General features: G+C 44.9%; 1 protein-coding gene across 4 annotated transcripts in view; it reads right to left on the bottom strand.

Annotated features, from left to right (window-relative positions):
* ERI3 (ERI1 exoribonuclease family member 3) overlaps positions 1–13,799 on the bottom strand; it is a 1,639,940-nt gene that overhangs the window by 1,580,898 nt on the left and 45,243 nt on the right. The window contains exon 1 of one of the 4 annotated variants that reach the window (XM_086952321.1): positions 11,561–11,651. The exons of the other annotated variants lie outside the window; for them this stretch is intronic. The gene's annotated coding sequence lies outside the window, so the exon portion shown is untranslated. Of the gene's footprint in view, positions 1–11,560; positions 11,652–13,799 lie in introns of those variants that run through there. 4 annotated transcript variants of the gene reach the window in all.

The following is a 13,799-nucleotide window of genomic DNA, read 5'->3' as shown; positions in this document are numbered from 1 at the left end:
CGGCGCTTTAAAATTTTTGAGACTCGCGTTTGGGTTAGTATCAGCAGCCAGCGTTTTTCAAAAATTGATGGATTCTTTGTTTAAAGATCTGGTGGGGGTCCAAGCATACTTGGACGATATTTACATTTTTGCTAAAACAATGGATGAACATAATATTTTATTGAGGAAGGTTTTGTCGATTCTAGGAGTGAGAGGAATGACTGAGGGAGGACAAGTGTAAATTGGGGGTGTCAGAATTGGAGTACTTGGGGCATACGATTTCAGAGTCTGGTATCAAACCAAAATTCTCTGTGGTAAGAGCTCTTAAAGAAGCCAAAGCTCCAGGGGATAAAGATTCCTTGCGCTCATTTTTAGGTCTAGCAGAGTACTATGCTAGGTTTGTGGGAAATTATGCTCAAGAGGTGGAACCTCTTTGTTTGTTGCTTAAAAAAGGTCAGAAATGTATTTGGACCAAAGATTTGGACGAGTCCTTTATTAAGGTTAAGGAGTTGATTGTTTCGGCTCAGGCCGACTATACTTGTATTATCTCTGTGGATGCGAGTATGAAAGGTTTGGGGGCCGTGTTAAGTCAGCAAGTAGATGGTAAAGAGCAAACTGTGGCTTTTGCTTCAAGATCTTGAAAAGAATTTGAGAAACCCTATAGTACAATTGAGAGAGAGGCATTGGCCTGCGTGTGGGCGGCTCAAACATTTAAAATGTACATCTGGGGTAGTAGATTTGTAATGTTATCGGACCATAAACCTCTTTCTTTTATTTTTAGCAAGGTGACTGGGACCAATAGTCTGTCTCCCAGGTTGACCAGATTAGTTTCTAAACTTCAGGAGTTTAATTTTGAATTAAGACATATTAACGGGGGAAAAAACTTCAGGGCAGATTGTTTATCCAGAATGTTGATGGATAAAGATGACGAAGATGATTTAGTGGAGGAGGATGTGGAGTGTGTAACTGTGGTTGACGCCATTGAGGAATAGAACTCTGCTATTTCAGAAGAGGATTGGAAAGAAGCTTGTTTGAAGGATGTAATTTTGTCTCAAGCTTTGGAATTTTCTTCTAAGGTATGGAATTTATCTGGTGATTTGAGGAATTTTTCTCAGATAGCTAAGGAACTTTCTGTGAAGGATGGCATTTTGTTAAGAGGAGATAAATTTGTTCCACCAAGCGGATTGAGGAACGCGATTGTAAAGCTAGCGCACAAAGGTCACTTGGGTGTAACAAAGACGAGTATGAGAATTAAATCTCATTACTGGTGGCCTGGCATTGATGCACAGGTGAGGGCTTTAGTGAATAATTGTGAGGAGTGTTTATTGTCAGATAAACATTGGAAAACGCATGATTCTCCTTTGCAGCCTACTCAGTTTCCTGAGGTAGCGTGGGAGAAAGTAGGTCTGGACTTTTCAGGTCCATATAATGTTCTGCCAGAGGGAAAAAGATAGCTTATCCTGGCCGTAGACTACTTTTCTAAGTGGATGTATTACAAGTTCCTGGAGGCACCTAATTCAGATAATACTATTTCTTTTTTGGAAAGGGTGTTTTTACTGGAAGGGGCCCCATAGGTTTTGGTGACTGATAATGGCACTCATTTTGTTTCTGACAAAATGAGCAAGTTTTTGGAATTGCATGATATCAAACAACTTAAGGTGGTGCTTTATTCCCCTACTTCCAATGGTTTGGTAGAACGTGGGAATAAAATCTTGAAAGAAGGTATTCAAACTGCGATAGCTTCTGGATTGGATGTGGGTACATTTTTGAGAACATTTTTTGGGAATTATAATACCTCACCACATTGTACAACTCAGGTTTCTCCCTTTGAATTGTTATGGGGCAGGAAGGTTCATTCTTATTTATTACCTTCTTGGCTTTATAAAAAAAATCCTAATCTGAGTAAGGGTGGTCAGGAAGAACTAGATTTTGCAGTTAAACAGAAACAAGAAGTGATGAAGAGAAATTTTGAAGAGTCAAAAATGTGAAGGATGTACAAATTTATATTGGAGACTGGGTTATGATTAAAAAACCCTTCAGAGTTTCTAAAGGAAATTCAATTTTTGCAAGTCCTGTTCAGGTTGCTAACGTTAGTAAAAATGCTGTGTTTTTGAGGGAGAAGGGCTGGTGGAATGTAAGACAGGTGGTAAAATTGTCTGAAGATCAAGCTGCTTTGATCTGTAAGAAGAGAAGTTTGTTGTCACAAGAAGGGTGTGATTGGATGCACTGGTTGCAGCAGGATGTTAAGTTTGATTCTTCTTCTTCGTCGTGCAGTGCTGAGAAGGTTCCCATTCCTTCTTGCAGTCAGAGTGGTCGTATCAGGAAAGTTCCCTCAAGATACAATGAATTTATTTCATATTGAGTTTTATTGATTTGTTTATTTATTATTTTTTCTTTTCTCTGTGTGTTTTTTTGCAAAGGAGGGAAGGTTATGTAGTGGTCTTGTAATTGTGCTTCTTTGGCATGCATATACACGTCATGTAAAGAATGTATTTTACGTCATGTAAAGAATGTATTTCTTTAATTGTGAGGAGCCTTCTGCAGTCTGGGGTTCGATAGGCTTTGTCAGTTGCTTGTCAGACTCCGGGCTGATGAGGCGCTCCTCCTGTGGTTGTAACCTATGAAATAAATGTACTCTTATTTCTACATTTGGATCCTGGATTATTTAGACCTTTGGTCTTCTACAAAATGACTAATTCTTATTAAAAATATTAATGACATTTAAGAAATTGTGAATTACTGCTGTATATTTTACTTTGCAGGACCCTTTCATGACAGTTACAAAAGAGAGCTTTGGCTTTCAAGAATCGAGATGTTTTCCTAAAGGTAAGATGTTAATTGTGGTATGTTAGATGTGTTTCCTTTGTGTTTTCCAGATGGAAGGGATGATGCGCAAGGTCTTGGATTGTCATTTGCAGCAGTTCCTCTCCTATTTTATTTCACTTACATCGGCCTCCAACATATTTATCACTAATAATGAGTGGGTACTGAGTAGAAGAACAGCCATTTGGACTAAGCGGAAGCAGCACCAGTAGGTTCAGCAAAGATGAGTTACAGACAGCCTTCAAGAACCAAGCCCACTACTAAGAGTGTGCAGTGTGGTGCCAGCAGCTCTGGTGCAGAAAGATGTACGGTAAGGCACTGGTAAAGTGGAGGATTGGCAGCAATGCCAAAATCACTGGGCCCAGTGAAACAGCACAGGCTTAATGCGGCCTGTCCTCTTCCATTGAAGTGAGTGTATCAGACCAAGTGATGCGCCAGACGATGCCAGCTTCTGCTGAATTGAATTGGCATTGGTGGGTAGACATTGCTTGAAGACAACTTACAATGGCATCTACAACAGCGCTGCTGTGCTTCACTGATCGAGGGCATTGTAAGCAAAAACTACATGCCATCCCTTCATGGTGAATGTGCAGTGTAGAATTAGTTGCACGCCGGACACATGCTCTACCCCATTTTCATAGCCAGCGACATCGTCAAGTACAGTCATGTTACCAAGCTCACTTGGACATACCCTGCCATTGTCCACTTCACCATCACAGGACTCCCTAACTAAGCCGCCCAGCACCTCACACCACTGCTGGAACAAAATATCAGTTAGGGAAACAACGGCCTCAATACCTACCCCTCTGAAACCGCATCCAACCTAGAGGAGGATGTCAAGAATTTCTCCACCTGGATAACTGATAGTGCAGACACAGTTGCCCCCATCAACCCCAACAAACTCAAGAGACTCAAACAGGCCAGTTGGTATACCACGGATCTGAGAATCACAAAAGACACTGCAAGCAACTAGGTAGGAAATTCTGAACCAGCAAGGAGCCCACAGACCGAGCCACCTTCAAGTCGTCCCTCAACCAATACCACCAACTACTGAAAAAGACTAAAATACTAAAATGGCTGCCGTAGCCGACCACATCGAAGCCTGTCAAGAGTTCTCCAACCAAAAACGTCATCAAACCTTTTCAGGAACTCTGCAACAGGTTGGCAGACTTCTTCCACCGCATACTTTGAACAGCAATCCACCGCCGACGACACCCTCAGCCTCCTCGCTCCAACAGATGCCAAGCCAGATGCAAACTTCGACCACCTACTCGCTGCCTGGGACCAGCTCGCCACACAAAACAACACAGCCTTCATGAACTCCATCTACTCAGGAGCAACCACAGACTCCTGTTACCATCACATTTTCAACCTCAGGAGAAAAATGATCAGCAGTGAGCTCACCACCATTTTCAACTCATCCATATCCAAAGCCATCGTCCCTGAAATATGGAAACACACAGAAGTCGAACCCCTTCTCAAGAAACCACCTACTGACCTCAGCGAACACAAGTACTACAGTTTCATCTCTCAGATCCCTTTTCGCGCCAAAATCCTCGAAAAAGCCCATCAATGACAACTCACAGAACATCTGGAGATCAACAATGTTCTGGACTCATCCCAATTCAGATTCCACACCAACCACAGCACCGAAACAACCCTGATCCCTGCTACTGACGAAAACAGAACCCTCATAGACAAGAGAGAAACAGTAGCCCTAATCTTCCTCGACCTCTCAGCAGCATTCAACACTGTATCCCAGCACACACTTATCAAGAGGCTTCACCACATGGGAATCCAAGGAGATGCCCTAAAATTGATCACTTCCTTCCTCACCGGAAAAACCCAGAAATGTCACCTACCACCTTTCATCTTGGAAACCAAGATCATTGGCACCGTCCCTCAGCCAGACACTGTTCAAGAAATACAGGACTCCCTTGGCCAACATTGTCAGAACCCATGGAATTAACATATTATACGCAGATGATACCCAGCTCATCCTATCACTATTATAACATCCCTCCACCACGAGGGACAACTTCCACAGCTGCAGGTTTGAAAACAACCTCCTACAACTGAACTCAGACAAAACTGAAGTGCTGATCTTCGGGAACAACACCTCCCCGTGGAACAATTCCTGATAGCCTTCCGAACTAGGGCCAACACACACTCAGACAGCCCACGCTTGCACCCAGGGCAGCAAGCTCACCAAGAAAAAACAGAATAATGCAGTCTCTTCTGTCTGCTTCCTCACTCTTTGCATGCTCTGTAAGATCTGCGAATGGCTCCCAGTCAACACCAGACGAACCGTCACTCAAGTCTCAGTCACCAGTGGACTGGACTACGGCAATGTACACTACATAGGAATCACCACACACCTCTTGTAGAGACTACAGCCCATTCAGTATTCAGCAGCCAGGCTCATCCTCCCCAAACTGACCACACCACCTCCTACCTGAAGAAGCTCCACTGGCTCCCAATTCAGAAGAGATATCAATTTAAGATGCTGATCCCCAAACAAGGACCTTCACAATGAAGGACCAGCATAAATCAATAACCGCCTGAACTTCCACCAACCCTCCAGACACTTGCACTCGGAGTCCCTCTCCCTTGCACAAACCCCCTGCATCCTCTGAATCAACAGCGGAGGACGCTTGTTCTCCTACCTGGAAATCCTAGAACTCCCTCCCCCCTCACCTACGAACTTCATCCTCTCTACTGGAATTCAGGAAAGGACTCAAGAGCTGGTTGTTCAATTAAACCCCCAGCAGCTTTCTTCTCTGCGCTTGTATGAGCTCACGTGTGATTAGCCGCGCTCTACAAATCCTGACTGATACTGACCCGCTACTACCCAGCGACAATTAGGAATGTGTTTCTGTACCCAGCGACAATTAGGAATGTGTTTCTGCACACTGTAAGACATGGCGCCGAAATACATATTCTGCAATGCCAAATTTTACTAATTCAGGCAAAAGGATAAAAAATATATGGAATCAAGAAATTGAATATTACAACTATACAATGTTTGAGATTCGAACACAGATGTAAACAGTGCACAGTTGATCAAAATATAAGGAATACACAGGGAGAAGCAAATCTGCAATCCTTTTGTTATAGTATACATTTAACCAACATGGAAGAAGTAACAACAACCAATGTGTTTTTGGCTGCATCAGAAGAATCAGAATAAGACCAGTGAAAGGAAAGGTTTGAAGCTTACATTGAATCAACTGGTGGTAATATTTTCGAAGAGAAAAGGAAATTAGTGATACTGAAATATTGTTTAGGCCCTTAAGGACAAGTTTTGTTAACAAAGGTTTTTTTTTCGAGGAGAGGCCTGATCTAGGAGGTTTTGAGTTCAGATGGGAATGTACCTTTTTCCAGGGACTTGTTGAATGGGCATCTGGCTACCTCTGCCACACAGGTTGAGTGAAGTATATCTTTAAAAGTTTCTTGGCAGTTCTAGGTCTGATATCGATCCAGACAGTCTAGCTGCAATAATAATATTGAGGAAAACGTTTTATGAACGTGTACATTTATGGATTGTTTTGGTGTTTCTTTCTGTGGTGGTTAGGTCATGCATTTTGGTGGCATCTGAAAATTACCTGAAGGAGAACGTAATCTTTGTAATGTCCAGGTTAATTTATTGGAGATTTTGTCATAGAAGTCTAGTGGTGTTTCGATATTCAGGCACTTTATTTTACAGAATCCTGTAGGAATTTTTTTTTGTCTTCAAATCATTTTTTTTTATAGAGAATAACGAAGTGGAAAAAAAAAAGGCACGAGTGCATCGATGATACATACAATCATGCTGTTACATTGCCGGTGTCAAAGAATAAGAATTTGCAGTAGGAAACAATAAGAAAGAAGGAAACAACAAATAATAATAATAATAAATAAATACAAAAATAGTCAATGATCAATGAATAAATCAAAATTGGCACATTGTTGATTCAGAGCCACACCTCCATATCGGCGCGCATAGAAGATGCATACAATTGGTATAAGAGACAGATTTCCGTTCCGTACATCTATGCGAGGAGACAGCATCATTATGGTGTAAGTGTGACTCGATTAACAGTCAGTGTACCAAGCTATGCCGTGTATAAGCAATCGCCTTGTTGAGTATATTATGTCAGGGATATAGCCTATGAAACTACAGTGTAGCTCAGTGACCAGTGTAAGTCCTCACCATTAGAGTATAGTAGTGTGTAAGACAATCATAGAGTAGTGATATATTGATTGTGATATAAGTGTATCCCGTCTCTGGGTGACTGCTCTCCGGTATTTTCAGGTATCTAATGATTATGTAAGCAGACTACGGGGGGTCAAATAAGAGGGAGGCTGCATCTAAGGAGGACCAAAGTTTCTTATTGGTAACTTGCCATGGAGAAGAATGTAAGGCAGGGTTATCTACTCCTCTGATACAGGATAGCCATTCCTTCCAGGCAGCAAAAGAGACCTCTGTAGCCGTCTTCCAGTGACAGAGGACCACCTTGCACGCCAGGGTTAGCAGTAGGTCAAGAAGTTGTTGATCGTGGTTTCTTATCAGCATTGGATCAATGGCCCCCAGAATAATGTAGATGAATTCCCTCTAGGTGTGATGCCAAATATGTGTTCAATGTAATCAAAAACACTGGACCAGTACTTGTTTAGCATGGGGCAGTTAAATAGCATGTGTGGCAGATCACCGTCAGCTAGGGAACAGTTCCAACACTTGGGGGGTATCTCTTAGGTTGAGTTTAAACAGTCTTTGTCTGGTCCAGAACGCCCTATATCCTGTAAGAATTTTATTGAGTTTTTTGGAAGGGCAATTAGCTTCAGTTATGGACATGGGCGGTGCAGCTGTAAGATCAAAAGATACCGTCCCCACCCAACTAGCCTCGTCCAATTTCTGATTGGTTTGACAAGGTGAATCATTTTCCTAGCCTCTGATCCTCAACAGGTGATCACACAAGTTCTCACTTACATCAGACATTAATCATGTTTCCATTGCCAAATGGCAGCATGGCCCGCGGTGTATGTGGACGATGCACAGTGGTGCAGATGAGCTTGTCTTTGTTTGCTTTCAACAGGAGCAGCTTTATACTCAAGGCTCTCTGTTTTACCTTTTTACAGATAAATACAGACAGAAAACCATTTCTTTTCATGTCTGTATTTATTTTAAAATGTGGAATGTGGATAAAAACGGAAATTGTGTTTTTATTTAGTGATTCTAAATGGGATTAGTCATGACGGCCAGGTGGATTGACAGGCAAGGAGATTAAACAAATAATAAAGGAAATTTAATAAAGAGCCTTAAACAGCAGTAGATTTGCACAACCTTGATAGCAAAATTTGCACGCTTTCTTACAAGTGCATATTTTATCACCTGAGAGTGTATGTGTGTGTGTGTATATATCACTAAATCCTGTCAGATGTTCAGGCACAAGTGCATGCTATCTTGTTAAATAAATGCAGAAATATACACATTTCAGCTTCATTTTTTCACAAAACCTAAACTAAATATGGATAAATACTGCTAAAACTAGCAAAAAAGAAATATGGATAAATACAGACGGAAATGACAAAAATATAAATACCATAAAACCAGTAGCCCCATTTATAATCCTAACACAATTTTTCAACAGTATTTAAACTAAAGTGCAATGCGCTGAGATGGCTAAAGCAACTATCCACCGAATAAAAATGCAAAAACTGTGGCAACCCTCCCCTGGGTAGTGAGTAGCAAAGTAGGATAATAGCGAGCAGCAAAATAATGGTTAATAATTCAAATTGATCAAGTGCAATAAACGCTAGAATAAGTGCCATCGTGGACATGCTGCGGACTGCCTTTTATTCCCCTCCCTCTTGTCTGCACATGCAGCTCCCCTAATCATCGAGTGCACGACTGGGCCCCTGGGGCTGAACACGGCCCAGGCCCGCCCCCCCCCTTCCTTTTTTAAGTCTCGCCTAGCGATGCAGCGCTTGCGCTGCTCGCTTGCGAGACTATTGTCGTTAGTTTTGCTTTGGAAGCTACACCCATGCTTTTTATTGGCGCGCGTCAAAAACGCTCCCTTTTGATAGGAAGGAAGGCATGTTTGTTCCCTACCTGTCTCCCGTTTGCCGTGCCTGCTCTGACAGCTGATGTGAACAGCGTCTCTTTTGCTCGCGGTGTTTCATGCACTGTATTAGTCCAGTCTCGATACAGCAACGCGCCCATGGAGCGCTTTCACTTTTTTTGTGTGGTATTCTCTCATCCCCAGTCTCACGCCCCTTGCTTGCCGCTGTGCCCTTCCCTCATGGAGCGCAGTCAGGGTTGGTGGTACAGCCGGTTATTAATTGTGGCGCCTTATGACACGGATTCCTTGTCAGCTGCTGAAGAAACACTGACACACCATCCCCTCTTTCAGATTCGGAGCCCGTTCGCCCCTGGCTCACTCCTTCCCTCCCGCGTCGGGCCTCTCCTCCATCCATTGTGTGCTGGTGCTGGTCAGAGCCCGGCATGTGCTATGGATGGAGCGCAGAGAGCTGCACACACAGGCGAGAGCCCCCGTCCGCTCCAGGGAGTCTGAGATGGTCCTGACAGCTGTGCTGTAACTGCACCTATGGTAACAACCCCCTCCCTTCGCTGCTGCGGCGATGCGTTTGTTATTGGCTATTTTCACTGAGAGTTTGAACAGCAAGGTCTGGGAGGCTAGACTCCTGTGTGCCACTACTAATCTGTGAAATACATTCACTACACTCTAAGCAAAACCATTAAGCAAGATTGTAATTACAACCCCAATAACTAACTAATGTTGTTGCATTGCAAATGCTTGTTATTCATAAGGCTCGCCCTGGGGGGAGGGGATTCCAGAGGCGAAAATCGGCACAGGAAGGAGGGGTGAGGGGGGGGGGAAGAGTTTTGGGTGGGGCGTGGGGGGGGGAGCACTGCCATGTCTGAGTCCCAGGATGCCTGCCACCACTTCCTGATTAAAGTGGTGGCAGTCTATCGGATCTTGTTTTGAGATTTGTTAGATTTATAGACACTCCACATCTGTAAATATACATACATCTTTTTTCATTACTAACTCCAATGCTACTGAACTGATTTACAGCATAGTACAAAAAAAACACTTTCTGGACTAAGATCTAGCTTTCTTTCAAATCCAGTGCTATTACGTTCGGCGGCAATGCTAGGTCAACAAACCGAGCTACAAGTTTTTTTTGGGGGGGGGGGGGGGTATGCGCATACTTCCCAGGTAGGTAGGGCATTCATGTCTGTTGTATGTGAACTGATCAATCAATGCTGGCCAAGACCACACGAAGCTAGGATCTTATCGCCCGCTGTCAATGATTAACATAGATTTGAAGGTGTTGTCTAAAATTCTAGCCAACATGCTACCTGGAGTCATAGGTTCACTGATACACGAGGACCAATGTGGGTTTATTCACTCTAGGAGCACGCTTATGAAGATCCATAGACTTATAAATCTTTTTCACTCAGTTCGGAAATCTGAAACAGACATAGCCCTGGTTGCCTTAGATATTAAAAAGGCATTCAATATGGTTGTCTGGGCTTACATGCAGGCGACCGTACGCAAAATGGGGTTCGGCCCGAAATTCTTAAGCTGGGCATCACTGCTACATATGCAACCAGTTACCCGGGCAGGATTGGGTAGGTATATCTCAAGATGATGGGATATCAAGAGGGAGGCCTGGCAGTGCTGTCCACTCTCAGCTTTGTTTATGCTACCCTTAGAGCCTTCGGCAGTACACCTGTGCACTGTGTTGGGGGGGGGGAGAGGGGTTATATCGAGTAGGAGCCATGGTGCATACAGTTTCACTGTACATGGATGATGCACTCCTCTATTTACAAAAAACCGAGGAGCCAGTGCCTAAGCTGCTAAAAGAATTGATTACATTTGGGAGAAACTCAGGTCTGAAAGTGAATCCTGACAAATCTCTAGCGTTCCAGTTGGCTGGACTGACTAGAAGGTCAAGAGTGTTGCTGCAGAGTATAGCGGGGCGATGGGAGTTAGACAGTGTCTGATACCTGGGTACACAAACCGCAAGCACAGAAGAGAAACAATATGCCTATAACATGGTTCAGGGGCTGGTGGGTCTGCAGGCCTTGGTGGCCTTTTGGAATAAATTACCACTGTGTCATTGATCGGAACGCAATAGGAAAAATGGTGGTTCTTCCTAGGTGCCTCGAATCGCTGCAGAATGCACAATGCGAGATAACAAGCGGCACGATTAAGCAGCTGGACAGCCCGTTAATCACTCTACTATGAGCTGGAAAAAGGACATGGAGAGGGCTCAGTGTTCTTAAGCTAGACATGGAAGACGGGGGCTGGGGCTCCCAGACATGGAACTATATTACCTGGCTGCACAACTTCAGCATGCAGCCAGCTGATGTGCACTGGGCGACAACTGCCGCACTCGCCACTCTGCGCACTCGCCACTCTGCGCACTCGCCACTCTGCGCACTCGCCACTCTGCGCACTCGCCACTCTGCGCACTCGCCACTCTGCGCACTCGCCACTCTGCCCTCACCACTCTGCCCTCACCACTCTGCCCTCACCACTCTGCCCTCACCACTCTGCCCTCACCACTCTGCCCTCACCACTCTGCCCTCACCACTCTGCCCTCACCACTCACCACTAAAAATACAGAAAGCGGACACCTCCCTGTTAGAATCCGAGGGAAGCGAAGACGCGAATGTCATAAAACAGAAACGGTGGATAGTTCAGACAGCGCCATCCTCAGGGAAAATAAGTTTTTGTATACAAACCTGCACTAAGACTTCCAGAGGGCTTAGCTGCAGTTCCATATCCAAATGAGGAGCCGCCTGTGGTGTTGCTTCCAAAGGCAGAGCTACTTCCAAATCCTAGTGGAACAGTAGTAGAAAGACATGCAACAAAAGATAAACAACTAGTATGTTAAAAAAAAAACTAGTGAAGGTTTTTTTCCGCATTCCAGAATTTTCACAGACTACAGAAAGGACAATAAAGGCAGTGCCAGTGCAAACATTGAGTGGCAAGTTCCACGCTTAATCAGAGATTTCGAGGGCGAGGATCATGCCCAGTGGATGTAGGTAGCAAAAATATGCACACAGAGAAACCAGCTGTTCGACAAACAGGAATCCACTTAACTTTCTATTTTTGAGCATGTGCAATATAAAAGCAACGTAAAATGCTTAATAAAAGTAGGTACTCCGACACGAAGGCCAAGGCAGTGAGAGGTCACTGTCTTTATGTGAGCTGCAACAGAGCTCCCTATCAGCGAAACCAGGCCACTTGGAAGGTATTTGAGCCTACTTGCTAACATAGCGGAGCACAGAACTCTTCAGAGATTTGTGAGGGATATATTATGCAACAAACATTTAAAGCATCATTAAAGTTAGCATAACTTGAAGGTCAAAACACGTTTGTAAGAAACAGTAAAAATATGTATTTTCTGAATAATACGCAAGGATTACAAAATATGCACTGGTAAAGCCAATAGATCTGTCATTTTGTTAGGGTACGTTTTTGGAAATAGTTGGGCAGTTGTATGTATGTTTGCCCCCAGAGGATTAGGATGAAAATCCAAAGATGAAGTGGCCCGCATCGCTATTGTTTAGGCACGTATCGCGGCCGCCCCGGAAGTCAGGCACGGTCGCCAGTGACGGGGGCGGGGCCACGTTCAGACCGGAACTGAAGAGGAGGCAGGCGGAGTCGTTGCGTCTCGCGGCCCGGGGCTCCTGTGAGCGGTGTAGAGCCCCGGGGCCGCGCCAGCAGGAGGTTGGGCGCCGCGTGCTGAGGTAAGGTAAGTTCCTAAAGGCTGGAGCGGGATTGGTGCACGTGTGTGTATGCTCGTGTGTGTGTGTGTATGCTCGTGTGTGTGTGTATGTGTGTCTGCGACGGTGACGGCGGGTGGGGGAGGGGGGCCTCGGTGCACTTGTGTGTGTGCGCGCGTGTGTGTATGAGTCAGGGGTGGTGTCTCTGTATGTATGTATGTGCGTGCATGGGCGCTTGTGTGTGTGTGTATGCGCATGCGTGTGTGGTGCTTGCGCTTCCCAGGAGACAGCGCCTGGCCACAGCGCGCGTTCCAGTTACAAATCGCCTGGAAGGATGCGCGTGGCCAGGACTGTCTCCTGGGAATGATAGTCGCTGACAAAAGATCTCGGCGGAGACGCGCTTTCGCGCGTTGACGCCGAGACCTAAAAAGGATGTGTTTTCCCGAATGCAATCTGGCTACAGATCGAGGTCACAGTTTTGGCGAGGTTTCTATCAAACAAGTGACTCTCATAATGATGTATGCTGTCTCAGGCATAGCGGAACGTAGAGGGTTGGCATAAGAGTGTCCCTCTGCCGAATTCCGCCAACATTCCTCTCCTCTGGCACGAAGAGGAAAGAGACAAGAATTCTGCCAATTAACATGGAGACCTGAGACTTAAGCGAAGGTGTTTAGAATATTAGAGATTTCAGCCACGTTGCTGATGTTTAACAAGATGTCATCCACATATAGAGAAATTGAGTTCTATCTCGGAGTGGTATACCCCAGTAGGTAACTCCTCTGCTAGAACACCAAGAGCAAATGCCCCCATCTAAACTATATATTATAAACATGTACTATATTATATAGGGCAATCGGACCCACCCCAGAGCAAATACTGATTGAACATCGAGAGGGCATCCGGAGAACGGCTGAGATCAGTGGTTCACAATCGCCCATCCTGATCTCCAACGCAAGCCCAAGATCATGCGGGAGCGAGGACGACGATTTCATGTACGGACTGCCAGATGACTTAAACACTGAGGGCTTGCCGGATGTCACACCCCAAACATCGGATCTGATAGCATAAACGACCCTCCTCAACCTAGCCCAGGCCTGGGCATTGCGATTGGCATCCTGGGGCAGTTTGGTCACTTGCAGCCTGGATGTCCGCCTGGATGTCCGCCAACTGCCTGAAACTTAATGGCAGTAAAACCGAGGTGCTCGTGGTGGGGGGATGTCCGTCTGTGTGGACGTCAGCGTGGTGGCCATCC

This window comes from Lissotriton vulgaris, chromosome 1_1 (genome assembly GCF_964263255.1).
Source record: "Lissotriton vulgaris chromosome 1_1, aLisVul1.2, whole genome shotgun sequence".
Lineage (NCBI taxonomy): Eukaryota > Metazoa > Chordata > Amphibia > Caudata > Salamandridae > Lissotriton > Lissotriton vulgaris.
Note: the sequence above shows the minus strand (reverse complement) of the source record. Positions and strands in the feature narration are given on the sequence as shown.